General features: G+C 37.3%; 1 long non-coding RNA gene across 3 annotated transcripts in view; it reads left to right on the plus strand.

Annotated features, from left to right (window-relative positions):
- LOC104685672 overlaps positions 1–16,008 on the plus strand; it is a 320,409-nt gene that overhangs the window by 38,336 nt on the left and 266,065 nt on the right. The window contains exon 1 of one of the 3 annotated variants that reach the window (XR_002044173.3): positions 5,749–5,840. The exons of the other annotated variants lie outside the window; for them this stretch is intronic. This is a non-coding gene — a long non-coding RNA (uncharacterized LOC104685672). Of the gene's footprint in view, positions 1–5,748; positions 5,841–16,008 lie in introns of those variants that run through there. 3 annotated transcript variants of the gene reach the window in all.

Consider the following 16,008-nt stretch of genomic DNA (forward strand, 5'->3'; position numbering starts at 1 on the left):
CCTATGTGAGTTTGGGCGAATCACTTAACTTGTCCATGTCTGTTTCCACATCTGTACAGCAGGAGTAAATTTCTCATGGGCTTTATAAGAATTAATTAATCTTTGGAAAGTACCTAGAAATTCTGAAATAGAAGGGCCTGTTGATTCCAACATCTTATAAATTAAGTCATGATGGCATTGTCTAACGGAAGACTTGGTTAAAAGAATGTGCTGATTATTTATCCATTTGTGTCAATAGCTGTAAGTGGTGTTAATATATGTTTCACAGAAATGTATGAATATCACGAGCCCTCTACATTGTTCTCTATGGTTAAATAATGTCAACAGTAAAACGGACAGATGTTAGACCTAGAAGACTTACATCACTGCTAAAAAGTTCAGCTACCAATAAAAAAGTTTGGAACTGGACAAAAAGTCTGGACTTAAAACTAGAACAGTTTAAAAAAAAAAAGGAAAAGATAATATATATTATCAAGGTAAATACTCTTGAAACACTTTGCATGCATTTTTGTCACTGTGGCATTTTTTTTGTTCCTAACTTCTCTTGTCTATTATTACTTCATATTTAACCTTTCTCTTTTGGGCTGTAAGAGTAAAAATTATTGGATATTTGCAAAGCAATGCTACAGCCATCTGGAGAGCTGTGCTTTTGGCCTGCTTCTGTCCTTTTCATGGTAATTGTACTGCTTTTCCTGGTACAACTTGTGATGAGTAGAAATCCATATTGATGCCGATTATTATTTTAGATCTTATTAGGAATAGCAATTAGTACAGCAAAATGCTTTTCTTTTTTTTTTTTGGGTGGACTTGGGAGGGATAGCAGGAAGCCTCAGAAAGAAGTAAGCAGGTTTTCATCATCCAGGGTGTGACAAAGCAGCTGTCTTAGAGAATCTTTGGTGTCCTCCTACATCCATTCATCTGAGGTTGTTGTTCTGACCCAGCCTTTGCTGAACAAGCAAGTCTTCTGGTTCTGTAGACTCCTCTGAGCTGTAAGGTAGAGATGCAGTGTAATGCATTATCATCTGGGCATTGCTATGTGAGAATTACTCAGTAGCAAGAATTATCACCTGAGGCCCTGTGAACATAAAGCAAAATACAGTTCTTGATGATCAGCAGTAGTAACAAAGTCCACTAATAATTAGCTGCATAATTACTTTAGCTTAGACCTCTGGAAAAGCCGTTTTCCCCACACCCTTTTCTTCTTCATCCCCTTTGCAAATTAGCCCTCGCCCAACCCAAACTTAAAGCATTTGGCAGGCATAATTAGTCATCTCTTACTCTGTATAAAGTACCCTCCACGTGAGGCACACATATAGAGAAAGTTTGGGTAATGGTTGGCTTGGCAAAGAGATTTTTTTGGACGGATAAAAATTCCCAAGGCCTCTGTTTATTTATATAGTTCTTGGAATAATGCTGTTTTCAAAAGGCTGCTCGCCAGCTGCTGAGACAGCGTTCCAGCTAATATATTCCCAATGCAATCACCACACTTTGCTTTTCCCATCATAATATCCCCAAGGCTGTTCTTGGTTAAGTCTCATGACTGGAGTATAGGAAAGTTCACATTAAGTCAAAGCTCACAATGCCACAATGTTTCTTATTTTCCTTCTTTCCCTCTTTCTTTTTTTTCTCATTTTCTTAATTTCTTTTAACCAAGCCTCTTTAAATGGAAAGGTGCCTGTTTCAGCTGCTCTATATATGGGGAGAATAAGGCATCTCTAATGCAGTGTATGGCTGCATAGATAATGCCAAAAATAGGTGGGTCACTATGGTGGATCTCAAAAAGTCTGTGTTACTTCTAGCAAGTAGATTAAACATTCTGTTTCAGTGACTAAGATAAAAGCAGAGACAGTGCTAAGGATTTCTGTGGTATAAATGGCCTTTTAGCATTTCAATGTTCTTAGCAACCAAACCACTAAGGCAATGAGCCAGGACAACAAACTACACTTTTTCTGTTTGTTTTTATTTGACCTTTTTTTAAAGTCTTCAAATTAAAGAGCAAGGCTCATATGTCTCATGGCCATAGCGCACAGACAGCCAAAGGGACTTGAATTTATGAGACTTGAGTTTACAAGAAATTTTTTTTTATTAGGTGAACTACTATCTTTGAAGACAATTCTTGCCCATTTCTATCCTTCCTCCCTATAGCACTTCTTGTATTTCTTCCCCAGGCATGAAAAAAGAAGTAAATAATAACACCTAAACAAAACAGAACAATGAGCCAAATGATTACTATAGATTCATGGTGGTGGTGCCCATCTGCCTATGTGATGAAAGCAGGACTTAAGGCTCCCTAGGCAAAAATAATTCATGTATGCTTTCACAGTCTAACTTGATCACAGGAAAGATGGTTGTTATATGCTGCTCTGTGGGATGAACAGTCTTGGACCAAGCTTTATGCATTTTTAGAAGAGGTTGAATACAGGAAAAGTCAGGCCCAGCAAACCTGTCTTGTAATGTAACTTTACTCAAGGTATTTGAAGTATCTCCTGTTCTCCTGCCACTGCTTGACTATAGCCAGTGAGACTGTTCTGTTATTTTTTTTCTACATAACTTCTTTTCTTGATATTGAGTTCAGGGTAAAGCAGCATTTCACCACTGATTTAGCTGGTACCTCTACATTCAGTGAGTACCACCAATGTCTTTATTGTTACAAAGAACCTGTCAAATTCAGTGTTTAACCCTTCTTTCACTCCAAACCTGTATGTTTAGGCAGAAAGTAATTTAAAGTTTGGCCAGTTCTTGTCAAAATCCATTCTTCATTTCCCTCCTTCTTAGGGCCTGTTGTGCTTATTGTTAACCACAGCTCATCCTCACTGTGTTGAAGCAATGCCAAAGACATCTCCTGCTTCTAGTGAAGATTTTGTATTATGGGGAATTCTGTGACAAATATATTTCTAAGACATTAATTCAAAGTAGTCCTGGACTGAGCTACTGGCTTGTTCTGGCTTGTTCTGCTGCCCTATCTTGAAGCTTTTGGATGAAGCAATGCTGAAATATTAAAGAGGAAACTATATTTAGAAAATATGACAAGAACCTTTTGTCACCATATTTAGCAGAAAAACTGAAATTGCTATAGAGTAAATAATGAGAAAAGTGGCTAGCAGATAGCAAAGTACCATAAATTCAGTTGAGCTCCCCAATTCAATCCCCAGAGGGATTTCCAAACCCAGTCATTGAGAAGGAACCGCAGGCAGGCTCCAGCTTCCATAGAGGTCACTCTAAAAAGACATTTACTTGAATTATTATATTTGTATTTTGAGAAAACAAGGGTTGCCTTCTTATTGGAGGTCATTGTAAATATTGTTCATTCTTGTCCCACTTTATTAAAATTTTGTTAGTTTAGAACTATCTATTGAACTTCTCCTTTCTGAGACGAGTCAAGTTTTCCAAGAATCCAGAGAAGGGAATTTGATTTTTCCCAAAAGGCTGGATATGAACCTCAGGATGCTGCAGGTTGCTTGTCACAGGCAGAGAGTTGCAAGATCCCTGTATATTAAAGGTCTTGGCAGTCTTTTTACTGAGAGTCCCACTGTGTTTTATAGATGGCACTATTAGAAAGCCTGAATGTTTTTCTTGCTGTTTCATTAAGCACACATGGGAAAACAATATTTATGTGAAAATGAGCTCAGCTCACATGCGCAGTCTGATTTGTTTTATCATCACTTACAGCTTCTGTGCTGAGAGTTTTTATATTTACAAAATCTTTTCTTTTCAACATCACTTTACATCTAGTATCTATAACATTGGATTGGAGGACAGTGAAAATGTCCCATCTTCATTTGTAAAATTCTCTTTGAGACACAGAAACCAAAGATTACATAGATTATTTTTAGAGTGTTTTGAAAATCGGAGATCATGGTAGAATAAGGTAGACTGGGAAAAAGACCACAGCACTAATCATTATGACTATGACTAATTTTTCCATCACTGAAAAAAATGTTGCCCTGTTACTCTGTTTGATTTCTGAACAGGAACATATGTATCTGAGATTATATACATTTTTATGTATACATGTGTATACTTAATGGAGCAGATACGGACACTAGCTGCTTATGTGTACATGCTCTTGCCAATCAAAAGTGTAGGTTTTTTTTAACTTTGTGAAGGTTATATTGATTCTTTTTTCATGAATGTATGGAAAAATTAGAAACTCTAAGATGTATGTACATACTTCACTAGCTCTTGTTTCTTTCCTCTGCATATTTAAGCTGATAAATACACCTAGCCTGCGTGTTTCAGTATGAATAGCTGGTGGAGGGTGGGAAGGATCAGTCAGGCATAATATAGATAGATGTGATTATTTATTTAATAGCTACTGGCTGGGCTAACCTTAATAGCTAGGTTTGGTCAGTTCTATCTGGTTTCCACATGTGTTTCCTGTTTTTCTTCTAAATTCTATACTGCTCTGGGACATGGGGAGTGCAAGTCCAGGATTTTCCTGAAGGGAAGGACTGCTTTGTTCATTACTGCCATGGGAATGTGTTAAATTTAAGTATGTGTTGTGCAGGTCTCAGCTGTGTTTCTATAATGGCAGACACAAGCTCAACTCATTGGAAATGTAAGAATGGGGAGAAAGAAAGTGGAATACTACTTTTTTTTTAGTGGGTAGTAAGGAGAGGGAGGATGTGTGTGTGCTCTGTTTACTCTAGTCCTTTTTTTTGTCTGCCAAAGTCAGAGTGAGTAAATTTAAAAAGTGACTTTGAAGTATGCAAACTAAACTAGCTCTGGTTTTAACCTACCATAAACAGTGTAAAATACATCAGTAGTCTTGAACACTCAGGAAGAGATAGAACATCCCAAACAGAAAACCTGGGAACATTTCAAAAATGTGTTTATTTGAAATCTGTGACAAGGCACAATTGTATTTTTTTTTTTTTCTCCCTGGACAATAGAGTTTTAATTATAAGTGTTTCTGTCTCATATTATGGTAATCCACCACACACCCCTATAAATTGCTTGTTAAGAATTAAGGTTCTGACTGTTCAGCTAAGAGAAACAAGATACTAAGTATGTGGCAGCCAGTTCATTATCAACATATTTTTCTAAAAGTTGCAGGCACAGTTTTAGTGGAATTATCACAGCAAAAAGCAGAGTAGGATTCCTGTCTGCTTTATCATGAAGAATGGCTATAAAATATATTCCAGTATTAAGTACTATAATACATCCAAAAGAAGGAATCTCTACAGTCCACTCCAGGCCTCTGATATTAGGTGAAAAAGTCAGAGCATGATTTTTCTAAATTCCTGTTACAGTCAATAGAATGTATGTTTTCCTGCAGAAGTAAGTGCTGCAAAATGCAGTTGCTACAAGAACCATCATCTCCATTGAATCCTCAAATATTATCATGTTCAAAATTAGCTACCCCATACTTCAGAGCTTCCAGTGCTCTACAGCAAAGCTCTCCTGCTTTTAGAGGATCTCAGAGTCACTGTTAAGTACCAGGCTTAAGCACAGCCCTAAAATTCTATTTGGTTTCTAGTCCTCAAATGGTTAGCTAAGCTTGGACTAATTAATTTCATTGGCTTCTCCTGATTGCCTAAGGCAGAAGAGGGACTAACAGCCTCCTAACACACACTTTTTCCATGCCAACTCCCAATTCTCTCGTTGAATTGTGTGGAAGAGTGTAGGTGTTCTGGTTTCCTGGCTCCCTGCCCTACTTGTTACCAACATGTGCAGCTCCATCCTTTTGAGATAAAAGACTGCCTTGGTACTGAGGTTCAGAAATTTACCTGATATCTGGGCAGGTGGAGAGGCTCCCTTGGATTGAAGAGGCAGGTCTGAATGGAGCTGTGGGTATTGCATTTTCCTAAAGCTTAATCCTTCACACCCAAGGCCCGCTGGTGAGTGCATGTGTGTGAGTAATGGGGTGGCCATGGTTTGGTCTCAGACTAGAGCTATGATTTTCATGCTGGAGTCTCTTTGCATTATCCAGGTGTCATAGAGGTGACAACATGATGAAGTCATATTTGCATTAGTTAATTACAGCCTTTAGGGAGGGGATGGAAGTATTCTTAATCATATAAGAAACACATTGCATTCTTGTTTAGCTGATTGAGGAAAATGTTGCCCAATTAGGGTTTGAGGAACCAAATTAAGGACTTAGGCAAGATCTAAACTAAAACCATATTTAAAAATGTCAATAACTGCTTTGGGAGTTGCAATCTGTCTTTTTAAAAGTATTCCAGAGAATCATTCTTATGATTTTTTAAGAAAGCAGCAAATTTTGGAAAAAAAGACAATAAAATATGAGAATATACTTAATCATCCTTTCCACTCAGAAGATTTTGCAGAGGACAAAAACTTGCTCAAAAATCCTTGTGTATGTTTCACCAAACATCCTGGAAAAAAGTTCAAATAATGGTATATGGCCAAGGAATGTGACTTGGAGGGTGAGAAGCAAAAATAGTGATTACCTTGATAAATAAGGACAACGGTAAAGAACACTACTGGAGAAAACAGATCTTTGAAAATAGGGTTTTGCTCCTCCATTTTTAAAGAAGAAATAGAATGCAGAGATGCTGTTGGAAAATATTATTTTTTCAAAACTGTTAAACAGGAATATTTAATATTTGCAGATAAACATAGAACTGAACAGCAAGATTAGGTGCTGTTGAGGCAGGAAAAGTTTTGTGGCAAAGTATTACAAAACCTAAGTGTGTGAAGGAAATTGGTGGTGTTTTCTAATGATGTGCCAGGTTCAAAACACCAGGGAGAGGAAAACTCTGCCATTTCTCAGGCAGGAGCCAAGAACTCACCTAAGTTGCTACCGTAACTCTGAAGTTGTTATTGAGTTACCCACTATGGAGGAAATACTGGAAGTACTTATATGACTAGACCAGCTTTGCCAAATCATAATATAAACAAACATGAACAACCAGTGTGACAGATGAGGTGTTTTGGCAACTTCATGTTACAATCTTAGAGCTTTTCCTTTTCCACAGTGGTCTTGACCTTGCTTCAGGTAATAGTAGAGATTTTTGTTCAACCCTAGTGACCATGGGTTTTTGATATTTATAAATCTTTTCTTCTAAAGAGAGCTAACTTACTTCTCAAGTGGTGCCAAGTCAGCCCTGTCTCTGCCACATTAGACAGAGCTTTGCACCTAAGCCTATTTTGGGGCAAAATGCTGCTGCTGGCATGCAGTTACCCTCTCTAGTATTAATACCTTGACTATGTCTAACCCTGATAGAATTGCATTTTTTCTTGATAATTCCAAAAATGTATTGTAGTACCATGATTAGGTACATATATTAGAGCTCCTCTCTGGGAAGAAACCTTGGCTTGATATAGTCCTCAGATAAAATATTCCCTCTTGAGATCTGGAGCTGCCCAATTTCATTCCTGCCTGTGTTGCTGAGAAGGTTGTTGTGATTCTTTTTTCTCAAGCTCAGACAGTAGTAGTTATGGTTTCATGGGAAAAACTTCCTTTGAGAAAGGAGTAAATATTACTGGTAAATTTATGTAACAGTTCATGCTGTGTTACTGTTCCTGTTTTTGGAATTTTCTATATTTCAATGTCGTTGGCCAAAGTTGCCTTTTTGATGCCAGCATGTAAGAGCAGGGGCTAAGTCAGAGTTTAATACACTTAAGCTACTGTGATATGCCATAACAAGGACACAAATACTGTATCTGAATGCATTTCCTATGAGGACTGAATTATTGGCTCTTATGGTGGCTTAACATGAAGGGAAAAAGATTTTCCTGATGTCTGGTGGTACCACAGAAATGGTTTTCATGGAATCTGAAAGTGCTTCATAGATAAACTTTAAGTAAAATTTACTAAAACCAGTCATTTTTTTGGTGTGTGGGTGTTGCTGTGACACTACATAAACTGGGATTGGTTGGCCCTAAGACACCTGATTGCTTGTGTTATCCCTGGTTTGAGGAATGCAGCTACAGAAATTGTGTTGTGGGCTTTTTTTGTTTTAATTGGGCCCTATGAAACCAATTTGACAAATACTTGGACCTCAATTTGAATTTTGAAGTTGATGCTCAAAAGTCCTGGCAGCACACGGTTTCACACTTTGTGTCACAATTTAACAGCAAAAGTCTGCAAACAATTTCTTTTGTAAAATTCCAAATAAAATGGAAATGCATTGTTCCATATATTAGTTCTTCTAGAAACTCCTTGATCTTTTCTGTGGGCTTGCTTATACTCTGAAACTCTTTGCTATGAAATATTTTGGAGGTTTTTTTCATAAGCCAGGTTAAAAATTCTGGCGTTTTAGAAAGATAACAAATTATTTTTGTTAGTGATTTAGGATTACTTCACTCATTTTACTGAATCTTTTTCAAAATTTCTTCAAGAGCAGACTGCTATAAATAAATGAATATTGATTTTTATTCTTTACATTTATATCAATAAATACAGAAACATTTATTTCTGAACCACAGAATGATTTTATTTTAATTGAAAATAGGGTACATATCTGGCAATTTATAGCCATTCTGTCCTTTCACAGGGTCAAAAGAGGAATGGAGCTGTTCTTCTCTTGATACATTTAAGTGTTGTTAGCTTTTTCTCTGACTTTTTCCAAGGAGTGGAATGCAGAATCCAGGGAGTTTTCAGTTAGCTCACGGTATTGTCACTACGTCAAAAAGCATATGTATTGCAAGAACGAGAAACACAAAATAACACTTCTTTTGCCCTGATGCTGAAATAGCATGAAGCAAGCTGACTTGAAGACAGGTTCTTCTAAGTGTTTGTCATACACAGGATATTTTGAAGTAAGCTCTCATTCCTGATGTGGCATGTAACTTGTGTTGCTTTGAATGAGAAAAAACCCTGTAATTTATCAATAGATATGAAAAGGCAATTAAAAGAATATCTCTTCTTCTGAGTCTCTTTCATCACAAATTTCTCCTTGTTGAATAATCAGCTAATAGTTTTCAGAACAGTCATCTTACCAAAGGAAAGTAAATATCTCAGTGTTATTGATAATGTCAAATGACAATTGTAAAAGTCTTTTTGCAGAAAGACTTGTCTTCCATCATAGTTGACTGAGCTTAAACAGAATGCAGTGGGAAGAGCCTCTTGGATTCTCTCAGCCTCCACTGAAGGTTTTCTGAAAAGGATCCGGAAAACTAAAGTTCATACACTAAGAGAAAATACCCCTGAATGAAACCTAAAATCAACAACATGGTACTATGTATATGGTGTTGAAGAGCCATGCCACCAGAGGTAGATACTACAGATAAATATGCTGAAATTCAACAGTGACTGGTATTGTTGGAGTTGAATGACTCCTCCAAATTCTTCTCATTTTCTTTAATTTGAGCATTGCATCCACAACTTGGATTCCATTACTACGCGGTTTCTTATTTTTCTATGCTGATTTTCTTTAGGTATTTAGTGCCTTGGGAGCTCTTATAGGCTAATGAAGAACTATAATGAGAAGACAATAACATAAAACCTTTAGGGGATAATGCTGCCTCTGAGGATTTTTAGGTTAACCTGAAAGTTTTCCTCTAATAAATATGTTAAAATCCTACCGGGTACTGCACAGTGTGTTTCTGATTAAGCAGTGCTGGCACCTCGTTTATTTCTACTGTATTTGTCATTAGCTATGTTATAAAATATGTTTAGTTGAGTAATTTTTTCTGTTGATTATTGTAACAGCACTGCTCTAGATACTTTTTTTGAAAGTCTTTAGATATTGCATCTCTCTGTATAGCTTATATTTTTCTCCTGAGAATTGGACAATTAATGCAATGTGTAGAGGGAGTTGTTTTTACGTTCAGACTATTTTAAAAAGTGTCCTTTCTTCCTTTTGGAATTTTTTTTCCTATTTTAGACCTGAAGTTCAATTACAAAAAGTTCAAGGACAGTTTTCAATGGAAAAGATTACTTCTTGGCTTCTAAATTTCACCTTGAATGGAGAAAATTAGTCTGGACAGAGTTCTAGGCAAAAAAAGAAAAGACATTAAAAAAGATGGATTGCATAGTTGAACTGTTTGTTGTTAGAAGGAAACTGCTTTTTCTGCTTTCTGACTTGCACTGCAACAGAAGGGGAAAAAAAGGTATATTCAGTGATTTCAGGTACTGAAATCATATCATGCAGTGTGGATTTAGTTGTATTTTAGGATAATCATAATTTGTGAAGGGCTTAAATTAAGAAGGAATTCCAATTCCTGAATGGGAAGCAAAGTAGAAAGTTAGACCAAAAAAAAAAAAAAAAAAACAAACCCCTTAGTAAAACGTCTGTAATTAGAAAACTTGAAGAAATTTGAAAGCATTCAAGTCTGATCTGGTTGTGGAAATAAAAAGGATATTCACATCCAAAGTTGTAGCTGTGTCAAAAGGAAAATCCCAGAATACTAGAGAGAAAAGGAAAAGGTGAAAAAATCCCCAATCAACCAAAGAAAAAAAGGCCATGCTTGCAATAGAATGGAAGCCTTACCATAATAGCCTAAATTATCTTATTTGTTTTTGCATCATAGTCAAACAATACTCACATTTAATTGTATCAGGATGCATAAAATATGGTGGTGTGTGTATATATGTCTGCATTTATATATACAGTTGAGATCTATGTGTGTGTAAATGAAAAATAATTAAAATTTTATTAATTAAATGGGAATTAAGGCTTACTAAGAGAAAAAAAATTATTATAAGTAACTCATGTGCAATTGGTCACATTTTTACAATTGATTTGCAAGTAAAATAAAAAAAAAATTTTTTTCTTATTTCTTTCTTACAAATCCTGAGCAATTTCTCTTCTCAGAATCAGTTTTTTTCCATCAGAATTAACTCTGAAATTTGCTGTGGGCATAATATGTCCATGAAATGCTTAACTTCATACAAATGCAAAACATCCTTTGAGATTTTAACTTCATTTTAGAATTGAATTCAAATGAAAAACAAAACTAAAGTAGTTTCAAAAGTAAGCCCAGTAACCCCAGTAACTTCCAAACATTTTTCTACAAAAATTACTGTAATTCTGGATGCTTGGCAAAGGTGTAGGTCTATATATTTAAGCTTTATCTTGCTTAAGTTTTCTTGTAAATTCCATCTGTTCAAAGTTGCTTTATTTTTAAACAGTATTGGCAAATTCTGTGATCTGCTTGTCCTTTTCTTGTAAGAATTCTGCAGCGAACATTTAGGTTGGTACCAATTAGGATGCGCTATAAAGATAAATATTTGTGGCAAATAATTTTCAGTGCATTCCTCTGAGACCAGTAGTTAATACTAGAAGGTGGTTTGGAGAACTTCATTAAAACCATTTATCTCCTGTAGATCTCAGAATAATGATCGAAAGAATGTCCGTACTCATTATTTGTATTCTTCAGAAAGTCTTCATAAATACTACAGCAGCAAACTTGAAGTCCTTGGGAAGTGTAATCTGTTTGTATGTCCTATGATAGAAGACTACTAAAAAGAATGTGATAATACACTTGAGAAAGCAAAGTTACATAAGAAAGCTGAGGTGCTAATAGCTGCTTCTAACCATTTGCTGGTATAACTAATTCCATAATAAAAATAATCACTTTGTATTGTGTTTAAAGGTCTTCCTGCCAGCTAAAAGTGGTCATTTCCAGACATGATCAGACAGCTGGACCAGTGTGTTATGATTGTTGTATTTCTGTTGCTATGCATGTCTTACATACTGTCTGCTGGAGAGCTCTTGCAGAAGATTCTTTGGAAAAAAATAGAAGATGAGATAAATCTGAATTTTATTCCTTTCTGTATTTCAGGTTAAACATTAGCATTGGTTTCACCTGTCACGACTTTGGCTTCTTTTTAGCAAGTAGTGATAAAATATGAACTTCACTGAATTTCTGGACATTTTATAAAGATTCTTTATTTTCACACTCTTATAATCTTGACTAACAGCTTAGAAAACCGGAAGTGTGGTAGTAGGTTAATTAGTCACAAAAGGTTTGCAAGCCAAGTTTTGTCTAAGTTTCTGTAATCTGGTAGCCTGCCATGGCTAAGCTACCTCAGTTTCTGCAGATAATTTCCTACAGGAATGTATGTCTGCATTATGATACCCACAAGCCGTTGCCTCCCTACTTGGGTCAGCAGTAGGAAGGTTCAGACAAAGTTCTGAGTAAGTATTAAACTAATGCCTCTGGATACATAGCAAGATACTTGAATCTTTCAGAGACCAATGTTAGGAAACAGCAACATCCGACCAGGATCTTCTAGCTTAATTTTTGCTGCAATACCCTTTCTCCTCACACATGGACACATTGAGTTTGTTCTTGCTGTGCTGGGCTTAATGCATTTCTGTTCATTGTGTACCCATTCTTCAAGTGCCCTGGTGGGCTGCATGTTTTCCTTCAGACCTTCCTGTCCCCCATTCTGAGTCTGGACCGGAGCCTGATACGTGTGGTAGCCTGTAATGATGCAGGATCAATTAGGGCTGCAAATTCTTGTTTGTAACTGTAGCGGGTTTGGTTCTGTAACCGGGCAGAAACACCAATTTAAGGTAGTGGTTTGACCCAAAATACTCATTACTGTTTATCTTCTGTGAGGTAAGAATTAGGAGAAATGCAAAGCAGGCACCGACTTTGAAAGAATATAAAGAAGTTTATTAACAGACCTAAAAGAAGGGAAAAAAAATTATACCACCTTCAGAACTCTCCTCCTCCCCCCACCTTCCTCCCTTCTCCCACTGACAATGTAAAAAGACAACCCTTGAGATGTTCAGTCTGTTTACCACTTCCATAATAACCTTGTTCAGTCCATTTAGAAAGAGAAGTCTCTTCTTGCTCATGCTATGAAAACATTATCACAATGAGACAGCCGCCCACTTCCAAATATTGTTCAGTCCATTTAGGAAGAGGAGTCTCTCTGCTCGCATGTGAGTCCTTTCCCCCGACTTGCAGCTTTTCCCACAACTGCTTTTGAGGGTCCACTCTTGAAGGTTTTGGGGGTACAATTTTAAGGTTGAGCCATTCAGAAACAAAAGTTTTCTTCACCCATCTCTGGGAGCATTTCATCTCTAAGAACAGAGGCCCTTTTCCTTCCCTGGGAGCAAAGGGTCTTCCTCATCTTCATCTTTAGGACTATCTCTGGGAGCATCTCTAGGAACTGAGGTTTTCTCCTTTCCCGTTTGGAGCAAAAGTCCTCATCGTTTCCATCTCTCCCTGTCCAAACTTCTCATGAAATTACAGCCGCTTCAGCATCTGCCTATCTCAGCGCCGGTGCTTTTGCTCACAAGTACAAGTTGAACACTCCACCCCCCATATCTTCATGAAATTACAATGGGATACTCTGATATCTCATAGCTTCACAACAGAATTTCAGCTTTAAGCATCTCCTCTTTCTCTTCCCTCAGGTTTTCAGCTCTTCACAGCACTAAAAGGGTTAATCTCACCTCTGCCTTGCAGCTGGAAATTTGTTTATTGCACTGGAGGGGAGGGGGGGGGCGGAGCCGAGCTGCTCCGGCTGCCCACAGCAGGGCTGTGGGGGGGCTTCTGCGGGTGGAACAGGGCCCATCGGCTCCAGGATGGCTGCGGCCCGGCCTGGCCCCACACGGGGCCCGCAGCCACCTGTACCAGCACTGGAAACGAGAGAGAGAGCTGTGGGGGGGTTGTCTATTCTTAAGCGTGGATCACAGAGGTGGTCACAATTTTAAGTGGCTTAAAGAATTGTCCATATTCAAACTGGCCAGCTGATAGGTTCTGTCAGGTCATGGGGAAAGCTGTAAGCCCTCCTTTATGAGAACATCATTTCTGGGACTATGGTAGCTAACCCATGACAGTAGCTCACACAAGGAGCACCTCTTAAGACTAATGACAGGGGAAATTATGGGAGAACCAGAGGAATAGGTGCCATTAATGTGGTCAAGCTGTGTTATTCTTGTTCACAGTTAAACAGCCTTTAATTAGTTTGACCACAGCTTCAAGATCATTCTTCAAAGTCTTTTGTGTTCCTGAAAGCAAATCCCTTTTAAAAGGATGCCTAGGAGGGAAAATAGGGCAACCTTTTGAACACTTCTTGAGATGAAGCTTACTCTCGGCTGGCTACAGAGTGCCCGCCAGCTCCAGGCTGCTGTGGGGTGCAATCACCCTGTGGGCTGAGTGGCTGCCTCTTCTGGACCTAGTGCCTGAGGAAGTGTTCATCCTGATCTGCTCAGGGTGGTAGATCTAAGACACACTTGATCCTACTTGTGCTTTAGCTCATTCCCATCCTGCAGTGAAATGGAGGAATTGTGGCGGAAGCAGTGTTGTTTCTGGCACAGGAACAGCTCCTTGAGTTCCTTATCCACTGAGTTCTTTGTGGTGTGAAGTACATATTATGTAAAGTTCTTGGGGTTTAGGATGTGGCGTGCAGGATTAATAGGGCTGGACATTCCTAACCTAGGGCATTTTTTAGTATTTAAAGGTTTCTGTTTTCTAATTCATGCTTTTTCAATAAAAACACAGTTATCAGATCAGAAACTTGGTTTCTTCTTTGTTTATTGATCCAGAAATAGACTGAAGACATAACTATGGTTTTATGAAGGAAATCTAAAATTAATCACAATATTATAAAGGAGTTTATTTGATCTGTCTTGTATTACTGTTCCACATTTTACTCTGTTATGTCCAGGCCAAAAGAACACTAGAGGACTGTTGTTCTTGATTATTCCTAAATCAGCAAAAAGAAATAATTGTTTGGCATTTAAAGCCATCAACTTTGACTTCCTTGAGACTGTGTGGTATATACTATAAGATTCTTTAACTCAGTAGTAGAAGTCTGGATTTATCTTAATTATCCCTCTTCTGGCTAGACAAAAAACACATATCAGATGTGCCCTTTGACAGTGATGCCCAGTGTTTGAAATAATCAATGGTGCCATAAAATTATTGTGCAAACTTGTAAACTTCAAATAATTTGTTCAATTTTTTTTGTTCTTCAGGAGAGTCTACAAGCTGTTATTAAGGTTTGCTTTTGCCTGTCACCATGTACATCAATTAGCAATAGCTTCATGATGCACTAAATGTGACATCCGTGCAACTGTAGCAAGATTCAGAATAAATTCTTGGTTTTCTGATGCTTTCATGCACCAGCTAACTGTTACATAATAATCATGAAAACTAAAAATTCTGGCTAGCATTCAGGCTCTCAGGAGGGATGAAATATTTTAGTCCTGAACAGTGGCAGTTCTGCCATTTACTCTGGGCTTGTCCAGGAGAGTATATATATGTATATGTAAGAATATGGAGCTCCTAGATTTCAAATGTATCCTTTATGATCCTATTAGTAGTTCATGCTTAGGATGTTGTTTGCAGAAATTTCTCATTATATTATTGCATTTTCACTGTTTTCCTACTCAAATATTGTCAGAGAGAAAAATTATTTATTTTTTTAAATTATTTTTTAAAGTAGGATAGACTCTGTAAACATGCGATTGTGAGGGAGGGCAGACATACTTTCTGTGAAATCTTGCAGATTAATTATTTCAGACAGCTCACCTGTCACTTTAATAGGCATCTGTTAAGTAAGGAAAAACACATTTTTCCTTTTTGGCTGCTATGAGAGAGGTCAGGAACAGAATAATTGATGCTTTATGATGCAACTTTTTAAAGGGTTTTTTCATAATAAAGGCAAAACCCATCTGTAACTGCAGAACAAAGTATAAAAAGTCAGTCTTTGTATAAACTCTGATGATCTACCCATAGTTGGTCTATTGCAGTGACTAGAAAGCAGAAAATAATGGCAACAATAAAAATCACTACGCAAAAAAAAAAAGAAGTTCTTGGCAGCAAGTTTTCATAGGCAGCTTGCCAGTATCCTGATTCAGTGTTTATGGGAACATCTTGAAATGACTCCCAAATTAATGACTGTATCTTCCATCACTACAGTCTGATGTCTGAACATGAGGAGAAATAAACAATAGTTAATGATCTGGAAGCTGCTGGCAGTTACTCTATTAGTTCTGGTTCTTATTTTCACTTACTAACAGCAAACTGTTCTCATCAGATGTTTATCTTTGAAAAACATATGCAATGGAAAATTGCACCTCAGATTGCTATCCATTCTACAGTCTCTTTCACCGGGACAGTTTCACACACAGT

This window comes from Corvus cornix, chromosome 3 (genome assembly GCF_000738735.6).
Source record: "Corvus cornix cornix isolate S_Up_H32 chromosome 3, ASM73873v5, whole genome shotgun sequence".
NCBI lineage: Eukaryota > Metazoa > Chordata > Aves > Passeriformes > Corvidae > Corvus > Corvus cornix.